This window comes from Mauremys reevesii, linkage group 2 (genome assembly GCF_016161935.1).
Source record: "Mauremys reevesii isolate NIE-2019 linkage group 2, ASM1616193v1, whole genome shotgun sequence".
Taxonomy (NCBI): domain Eukaryota; kingdom Metazoa; phylum Chordata; order Testudines; family Geoemydidae; genus Mauremys; species Mauremys reevesii.
The window spans coordinates 214,756,609-214,766,300 of NC_052624.1; positions in this window are offsets into that span (position 1 = coordinate 214,756,609).

Here is a 9,692-nt window from a genome sequence, read left to right on the forward strand (position 1 = left end):
CTGCAGGATTTTTTTTTCTTCCGTGTTAGTTACTTTTTGTATCACATTAGCTAGTCAGTCCATTTTTCATTTTTAAAAAATGTTTTAAGCCACTCTAGTCTTGCATCCTGTGTGATGTAGATGGGGAAAAGAAGCCACAATTGAGCATAACATATTGTGAACCAAGTGCACATACTAAGCATCATCCGGCACTTAGCCCTCTTGAGCTGCTTCCCCTTAAGTTGGGCTGATTTTTTTTCTCCATAGGGGATGGATCTGCAAAGAAATTCTGGAAAATAGCTATTTGCGCAGCATAAAAGACTGATCCACAGAGACCAGTGCCTCCCTCTGGAGTCCTGCCTCCCACCTACTGCCTCCCCCACTGTTGGCCTGCTTCTTACTGAGCCTTCCTGCCCCTCACATCATCCTCTCATGCTCCTGCTCCTTCCCGATCACTGCCCCTCAGAGTCCCCCTCTCACTCACTGCTCCTTTCCTCCCTCCCCAGTCACTCTTTTCAGTCACCCTTCTTTCTGCTAAGAAGGTAGAATGCTAGTGCACTGGCAAAGTCTGATTGGCAGGGGGCTCGTCTCTTCCCCAGCCCTTCTCCTGCCTTAGGACCAAGAGGACAGTTGCCATGGAGCGAGAGAGAAGCAACTTCCTTATCACGATATCCTCCGATACCTCAGGAAGTTAGAGCTGGGCACTGAGGTGGTGTCTGACCTAGCCTAGGAGAAGCTGAGTGTGGGCAACCATGAAGCAGTGAAGGAGAAGACTGTTCAGAGGTATGAAGATCCCAGACATGAATTGTCACATGAGAGAGGAGGCCAAAATTTGATGAGTTGGTGGAGCATGAGGAGGGGTCTAAGAATTGATAGACGGGAACTGAGAATGGAACGGCTGAAGAGGGAGACTGTAATGAAATGGGAAAGTGCAGGATTGGAATGATATTGAACTGGCACATGATCTGAGCTTCAGAGATTTGGAGGAGGGCGTGATGTGTTGGGGGATATTTTGTATGGCACTGAACTGAAGGGAGGCTGAGAAATGAAGGGCAGGGGGGCAGAGCACAGAAGTATTAGATTAGAAAAGGGGGCAAGAATTGAATTGTCTGGGGGAGGAAGAGCCTAGAATTGATTCATTTGGGGACAAGGATTAAGAATTGGTGAATTAGGGGACTGAGGGTTTGAGAATTGATGAAGTGATTGTCAGGGAGAGAAGAGCTGTACAGGGCTAGGGTTGGGGGGGCCAGAGATTGGATTTGTGGTGAGAGGGCAGAACCAGAAACTGAATTGTATGAAACAAAAAGTGAGGAAAGGAAATGGAGAAAGTATGGACCGGGTAGATAAATCAAATGGTCTTAACAGGGAGGAGAGTGAGTTTATACAGAGAAAGTAGTGAGCAGATTGTAGCGCTATGGTATGCAAGCTTGGAATCAAGGTGATAAAGCAAGGAGGAGAAAGAAAGATTGAAAACCATAAATGGGGAGAGAAAATATTTGTTTTTGTGTATCTGGGAGGGAAATACATGAGGGATTCTGTGGTCCTCTGCATCTGGGGCTCAATGTTAGTGTGCTGTTTGCTAATTTTATATAACATAATTTATCACTGAAAATTATTCTGATAAAATTCCAGTTAAATTCCCAGGAGACTTGCTTTTCTTTTTTTAAACACAACACTTGACAATGGCTAGGCAGCTGGTATGTTGGGATAGCTGCACATTATGCTAATTGCTAACCATGACAGTCTTACTGTTACCTTGTGCTTCCCTGTCTGTTTGGTGTATCCACTGTTTGTGTCTCATCATATACTTAGATTGTGTGTTCTTTGAGGCAGAGGCCATCCTTTCGTTATGGGTGTGTAGCCAGTGCCTGGCACAATGGTGCTTGATAGGAAATTGGGATCTCTGGGTGCTACTACAAGACAAATAATGAATAATGTCATAAATAACATATTTGGTTTTAAATGCTTTATAATCTGAAAGTGTGAGAAATTCCATGTGGAATTTCAACACTTTAATTTTTGGGTTGCCTCCCACAATTATCCAGAGCCCACCCCACTTTGATAAGCCATAATCCTGACAATTCTGCATCCTCCTTTGTGTTCACACACTTCAAAATACATACAGAAAGTTGTTTATTGGTTCACCCACCTCCCCTCACACTGCTGTTTGGTCAAGCTACACCAATACTTTTTGGGTTTTTAATATTGCCTATTAGCTTGGTTCCTGAAACCACTTAATTTTTGTTCTCTGTACTCTCTCCAAATCTGCCTTGCAGTACAGTGCTACTGTAGCTAGAGACAAGGACCTGCTGAATTTCAGAAAAATCAGCTCTCAGCACTGTGCACTTCTGTACTTCGAGTGGGTGCCATTGCAGTTTGACAACAGGACACATACAGAGTGGACTACACCTAGAATTGAAGATACCTCCCTATCGCAATCGCTGCAGAGCAGCAAAATACCATTTATTAATAGCACTCACCTTACACACACTGTACCATTTTTAATTGTGCTACAAACAAGTGTGTGTTTGCTCTCTGCTAATTTGCTTTCAGAGCCCAACCCGTCAGGCAGCTTGAAGTCCCTGAGCAGACTGAGGCTTTGAAAGTCTTGTTTGTTTTTGTTGAAAGGCTCATATTAGAGCTGGTGCATAGAATAATTAATACTCCAGGGGCCACTGCTTCTAGGGAATCATCTCCTCACTTCTCACTCGCCACATATGTTTCTTTGAGGAAAACTAAGCGGAAAGACACATTTTTAAATTATACTTCAGGTCTCAGTTCTACAAATGTACCAATTTCAGAATAACAAAAGACACTGCAGAATTATTTTCTAGATTCACAGTTAGGAGAAACGTATGCAGGAAGGTTTTCTTTTTACCACACATCTCTATGTTATTTTTGATACACAAGATGTTACGCTCCATTGTGGATTGTGCATCCCAAAGGAAGCAAGACTAGAGTGGATTAAAACAAAACATCAGATCAATGTTAAACTAGATATTCCATGGCCAGCTACAACTTTCCTGGTGAAATCATTTGTCATTCACATTACATGGTATACAACTGATCCCTATACTCTGCTATGCTAACATCATCTGAACAGCAGTGGTTTTCCTAGAGATTAGGAATCAGGTTCATCCCTGGTGTAATACCATTGGCTGCAGCGGATTTACAACAGGGAGGAGTTTGCCCTAGAACTGCTCTTCAGTTGATAGCTGGACTGCATTTATTCAATCCTGTAATAAGAACTTGCTGAATAACTGCTTTCCTCCACAGCTGATACCATTAATGATAGGGAATGATTTTCATGTCCCAGTCACCTAACAGATAGAATGAGAAATGAACTACAGATTGAGGAAAGCATGACACAAACTAATTCCATGATGAAGTTTTACACTAGGTTATATTGCACTGTAATTTTAAAAGTCAGCAAAAAACAAAACTCCTCTCATCTCCTCATTCCCCTTCCTTAGACACCATGGTAGCCACTGAGTGGTATGGTGGTGATAACAAAATTCCTGCTACAATTCCCACAGTTACTGGGGCTCTCCAGTTATGGTATGATTCTGTGAAATCTAAAACTGATACATTTCATCTAAAAATCTCAGCTCTTGTGGGGGTTTTAAAAATAAGACATTCAAGACAACCCTCAGTGTTGAATAAAAAAATCATAGCCACTGGATGTAAAACTCAGCCAAGGTAACAGGTTTCTTCCAAAACAGCTAGCTATTGTTTAACAGCTTGAGAGAGGCATTCATCAGCTTAGCCTCAGTTTTACAGTTATGTCTTATCCTGTTACCATATTAAAAGCTAAGGGTTTTGTTTCTATAAATTATGAGCTGTAGAAACAAACAAGATCCTCTAAAGACCCAGAAAGAGGAAGAGAAAATGTTGCTTGTTAGATTTAGACTGCCATGCTTATTTGGATGTTTATATTCTAACAATGAGCTAGAAACTCGGACATATAGCAGAGCCATTTCCTTTGCAATAAAAGGTGTGCTTGCTTCATCATGTTTCACATACCAAACTCAGTTTAGTCATGGGCACCCATGTACTGATGAATTTAGTCCCTGTTATGGCAAACAGGAGACTGCATTCCATCTTTATTTCACACAGTGTATGGCAAGTCAGATGTTATGACAATCCATCTTAGCCACTTGTCTGAATCTGTCTGTTCTCAAGCCACTTATTTCCTTGTAAATAAAGTTTAGTGCTTGTGAAAGGTCCTTGACCACTGGCATTGGAAACTGAGGTCTTCTGCTTAACAACAGAATAGATACAGCTCCAATGCAAGCCTTCTTACATTGGCCCAATAACATGACCCTCTAGGGATAATATTTGCACATTCACCCCCTAGTACTTCTATTAAGCTTGCCCACATTGGATTGCCAACTCTGTTGGCAGTTTGTATGATGTGGATTGTGCAATTCCACTTGCCTGAGACACTAAACCAATTTCACACAGGCCATCAAATAAATTGGTTACTATTTCTTATATGTATTCTAAAAGCATGCAGTGGCCCCAATAGAGATCAAGGTCTTAGTGTGCTAGGCACTGTGAAAATACATAGTAAGAAGTGGGTCCTACCCCAAAATCTTACCATCTAAATTAAGATGACAACAAAAAGAATGTGGAAGAGGGTGAAAGTGATAGGAACATATGATTATGTGAACTAGCAATGGGCACAATTAACTGGCCTTAAAAAATAAATTTGCTCAAGATATAAATAAACAGGAGCTATTAATTATATCAATAATCTCTTCTGTCCACCTTCATAGCCCCCTGGCTTCATTTCATAATGAAGCCATAGTATTAAAGAGTACTTATGACCGAGAGAGAGACAGTGGGAGATTATAATCTTGTTGATGGAAATATTTGTTCCCTATTTTTCATGAGTCATTTTGTTGTTTTTCTTACCAAAACAAGTTGTTATTCTACAAAGATTTTAATAGAGCTGGGAAGATCTTCTTGTGTTTATGCAGCGGCAACACCATCAACTAAATTACCATTCCAGAATATTGTAGGAGCAAGTCTAAAGAACAAAGAGTTCAGATTGATGTTTCAGGTTGTGGGTTGAGCCAGCAGCTAGAAAAAAATAACTTGGTAAGGTTTACAAACCCAGGTGCAGAGTTTTAACAATATTTAGGCATCGCTGCATCAGCATTGCAATGCCTATCTGATTTATGAGATAAATTTGTTAAGTGCTGCAACATTGAGCACAGCTACATCTATACACCTTTAAAAATCTGGGCCTCGGTACATTTGACTTGGGGCTCATTAGCAGTATGACAGATATCATTTTTAGAGATTCCATTTTACTATAACCACATTTGACATGGGCGGAACTGACACAAATAAATCGCCAGTGCATGGGTTAATTTTTAGTATAATGCGAAGGTTTATTAATCAAAAGTTTTCCATACCGTATACCCTAAAAATAACTATCCAGGTACGTCATATTTTCTGTGACCCAACATTCATTGAAAATGTGGTGGTTTTCCCCTCCGCAGCTGCAGAATTATTGTTCTAGGAACATCTGTTTTCAAGGAGATGTTGGCAGCCTTTGAAAATGAAGTCAGATTACCAGAATTAAAGATAACAACCCGGTCCATTCTAATTCATACATTGCTTCCTCTATTTCACTGACTGCCTGAAATCATATGGCACATTAATGAGGTCTGAAACAAATTACAACCCCTGAAGATCTAGCATCAACTGGGAAAAGTAAACATAGGGAACTACATTTAATAGGGAAGCCCCAATATATTTGCTTCCTAAATTCCTGCATATAGACATTACAATACCAAACACTAAGTGAACCTCTAAACAAAATAAATTGGGAATAAGGATTGTGAGCTAGCAAAGAACTCAGTTGCAGATATATCACTTGTTGAGTTCATTAACAGAGTTTAAACTTTTCTGTCTGTCACAAATGTCCTTATTGATAGTGAGCCAATACCATGATTGCATGACAAAAATTAATATTAGAAAAGATGACTAACACATGCCATTTCCCGTAATGGAGTATTGGCCCGATCCAATTCCCATTGAAGTCGATGGCAAAACTCACTTTCTTTTCAGTGGTGCAGGATTGGGCCCTACATGATGCTCCACAAAGTCTGTACTATTCTGTGCGGCATGGATGTCATATGACTGAGAACCCAGAATGTAGTGAACAATGAGCAAAAAGCTACTCAGCAGATAAAAGAGCCATTCTTATAATACCTAATAGTTGATGGCCCGTCTTCAGCACTGTACTCCCTGGCAAGAGCATGCACAACCAGGCAACCGTGTGTAATGGAGTAGAAAAGTCCTATTTAAGCCTTGAGCACTTTTTGCTCAGAATAGCCCTGATCTAGCAAAGCACTAAAGCATGGGCTTAACTTTATGCACGTGGGTAGCACAATTAACTTTAAGCAGATGCTTAACTTCTGTGCTGGATCAGGACTTAATTGTTTGGATGTTTTTTACTGTAGAGTGTAAAAATGTAGTAAAAAGGGTGTGTGAGTACTGCTAAAAGGCAGGAAGGCCCTTGCAGGAAATCATTTCAGCAGATCCACAAATCCATGGGGTCCTTAGCCGAGGCCATTCTTGCACAGACGGGGACTAGCAACTGGTCCCTGCTACAGCACATTATCCTTTGAAAAGGCTAGAGTGAGGCTGTAACCATTGCAGCCAGTTTCACATAGGGGAAAATCCAACTCGTTTCTACTCGCTTGACAGTGGAACCCATATAGTGCCACTATGTGAAGCACCACTGGGTGCAGGACAAGCTCCTTTCATGACAATCTGATAATCTGGCCCTAAGCCTCAACATTCCCCTTTGAATCACACAGTCATTCTCATTGAGGAGGTGGTGCAGGGTGCTGAGTGAATGACAGTGGAAGCTTCTTTCAAACCACAGGTTTTGGTTGGCTAAGTTCTAGACAAGTCACAAAAAGTCAGCTGCATCTGTGTTTGACAAAGAGGAGGATATAGATCCTAAAGGGATTTCGTTTTTCCCCTGCTGAGAGAGCTGGCAGCCCAGTGCAAACTGCAACTCCACAAGCTAGGGAACAGAAACTCCATTCCAATAATAACAGAATGGGCATGAAAATGTAAATACGTATGTAGTTCTTTTATGCACAAACACTAAGTAACCACTGGCAAATCTCTGATCTAGGGAAGCCTGCTGCACGGTCACTCACTATCTCCCACCAGTGAGCAGCTACTTATACAAAGGCAGCTACATGACAAAGGCATAGAACTGGAGACTTTAAAAAAAAAAATCCAAAAAATAATATAATAAACTGAAAACGCTGTATCGTATTTACTGACATTGAGGACTTTTCTGTAGCGATAAATAATTGCAGGAACGGAAAAGCAATGAAACATTTTAATGGCAAGTGCACAGAAAATGACAAGCACAGATTTTTGGCATTAGAAGATTTTGGCACTGTGGGTTTTTGAACAGCCCTTTTCGTTGCATTTAGAGACAATGGCCCTAGTGTTTTGTGAGCCAGTTCCCTAGAACGTGGTACAGTCCTCACACATACTCTCCTCCCGTTCTCCCAGCAGTTACAGCTAAGGTACGATTTGGTTCAGAAAGCTGAGCCCTTTATCTGGGCCATGTTCCTTCAGGTTTTCACTGGAAATACTGTAACTATAGCGCAGTGGTGAATGAGACCAGGAATTAACAAACAGCACGTTGAGGCTATTTTGAAGAAGAATTTCCCTGTATTTTACTTGGCTAAGCATCATTAACTCATGAGTAATCTGTAACTTTGGACTGAGGGACATAGCAAAGTCCAGGAGCCTTTTCTTTATATTTGAGAGTCACGGCAAGCTTTCCTAATTGTGATTGGGAATTTATACATCGCAGCCTTGGTGCCACTATTTTACTTCTCTTGCTCCTTCTCCCTTATCACAACCAGCCCATTCTTCTCCATCCCCGTTGTTTAGTATCCTTGTCCAGGCTTCATATTTTCACATCACCACTTACTTCCCTGCATTTTACCTATAATGCAGCCAACACATCACTGCAAAAATAACCATATCTGCCCATATCTGAATTACCATTCTTGCTTCTTTCAACAACAAGCAGGCTTCCCATCCAACAAGGTCTTCAATCTATGTACTGAGCAGGCTTGACTTTAGCCTGACAACTGGAAAGAGCACCGCTTAGCATTGAGCCAGATCTGGAGGACATTAAATGTGACCTGTGAAGGAAAGAGATTTGGTTTGTGTACTTTTTGCTATTTATAGTATATACAAAAAAGGCCTAGAGATTTTAGGGGAGGGGCGTTCCTCAAAAGTGTTCTTCCCTGATTTCAACATTACACATTTAGGTCTTGTCTAGCCTCAAAAGCTCTCTAGTGACTAAAGATCTAGTGAACTCATGATTTCACACGAGTCAGACTGTTCAAAACTCCTGGGGCCTGATGTGATGATGGTGTAAATAACTTATGACCAATTTAAGTTCCCTTTACACTGCCAGAGAGATGTAAAGGAGCCTTAGCATAAATGAGAAATGGGCCCCTAGTTTGTTTTTTGATAATACCGATTTAGGTGCAATAACAAACAAACATTTTGGAGAATGCCTTTGGTAAAGGTCAAGTACCTAGTCTCTGCAAGAAAAGCTGTGACAGCTGGGATTCCCAAGAGATCATTTCCCGCAAACAGAGAAGACCAGATACAAGCAGGTTGGTTGTTTTTTTTTAAAACAAAACCTCTTCAACTCTTTTTAAATGGATGCCAGGGATGATTTAAAAACGCACAACACGACTTTTAAAAAAAAACCTTTACAGATCACCTTTTAAATGTATTTTAATGTGACATACTTTGACTCTAAATATTTATCATTTTCCCTACAGGGAGTTTTCACTATCCTGACATTAATTAAGGGGCTTTTTCCTATTCTCCAAACATACAGGAGGAATGTAAGATTTTCTAAAATGTGGTGTATAAAATTATTCTGTATATATCAGAAAATTACTTCAGCAGAAAAGTCCAAACAACACATATAAAAAAGAATTTCTCAGTCAATGAGATACTACAACTACTTAAAGAAGAAAGAAGAAGAAAAAAACCACAGAGAGAGAGACAAAAAAACACCAGCTAGCTCTAGAGTCTGTAAAGGTTTCATTTTTATAAATTACACAAACAAATTACAAATTGAAGTTTAATATACAACATTTGCTTAAGCTGCAAATATTCACATAATTACTTGTAAAATATTTTAACTGTCCATTAAACGTGGTTAACACTCCACTGAAATGCTACAAGCCAAGTTCTCCTCTTTGGCCTTGGCTACACTTGTGCGTTATAGCACAATAACGTCACCAAAAGCCCTGTCCACACTGGCAAGGCACATAGAGCGCTCTGACTCCGCGGCTGGAGTGCTCCTGGTACTCCACCTCCCCGAGAGGAATAACGTTTGTTGCGCTCTTGCTGGAGCGCCGTGGCACCAATGTGGACACCTAATGCGCTCTGATTGGCCTCCAGAAGTGTCCCACAATGCCTGTTCTAGACACTCTGGTCATCACTTTTGAACTCTGCTGCCCTGTCCTCAGGTGACCAAGTGTCAGACCTGCCCTTTAAATTCCCTGGGGATTTTGAAAATCCCCTTTTTGTTTGCTCAGCCAGGTGTGGAGTGCTCTCAGCACATCTTTCCAGGTAGCCATGCCTCTATGCGCCAGACGATCCCTAGTATGGAGCAGTGGCGAGGTGCTGGA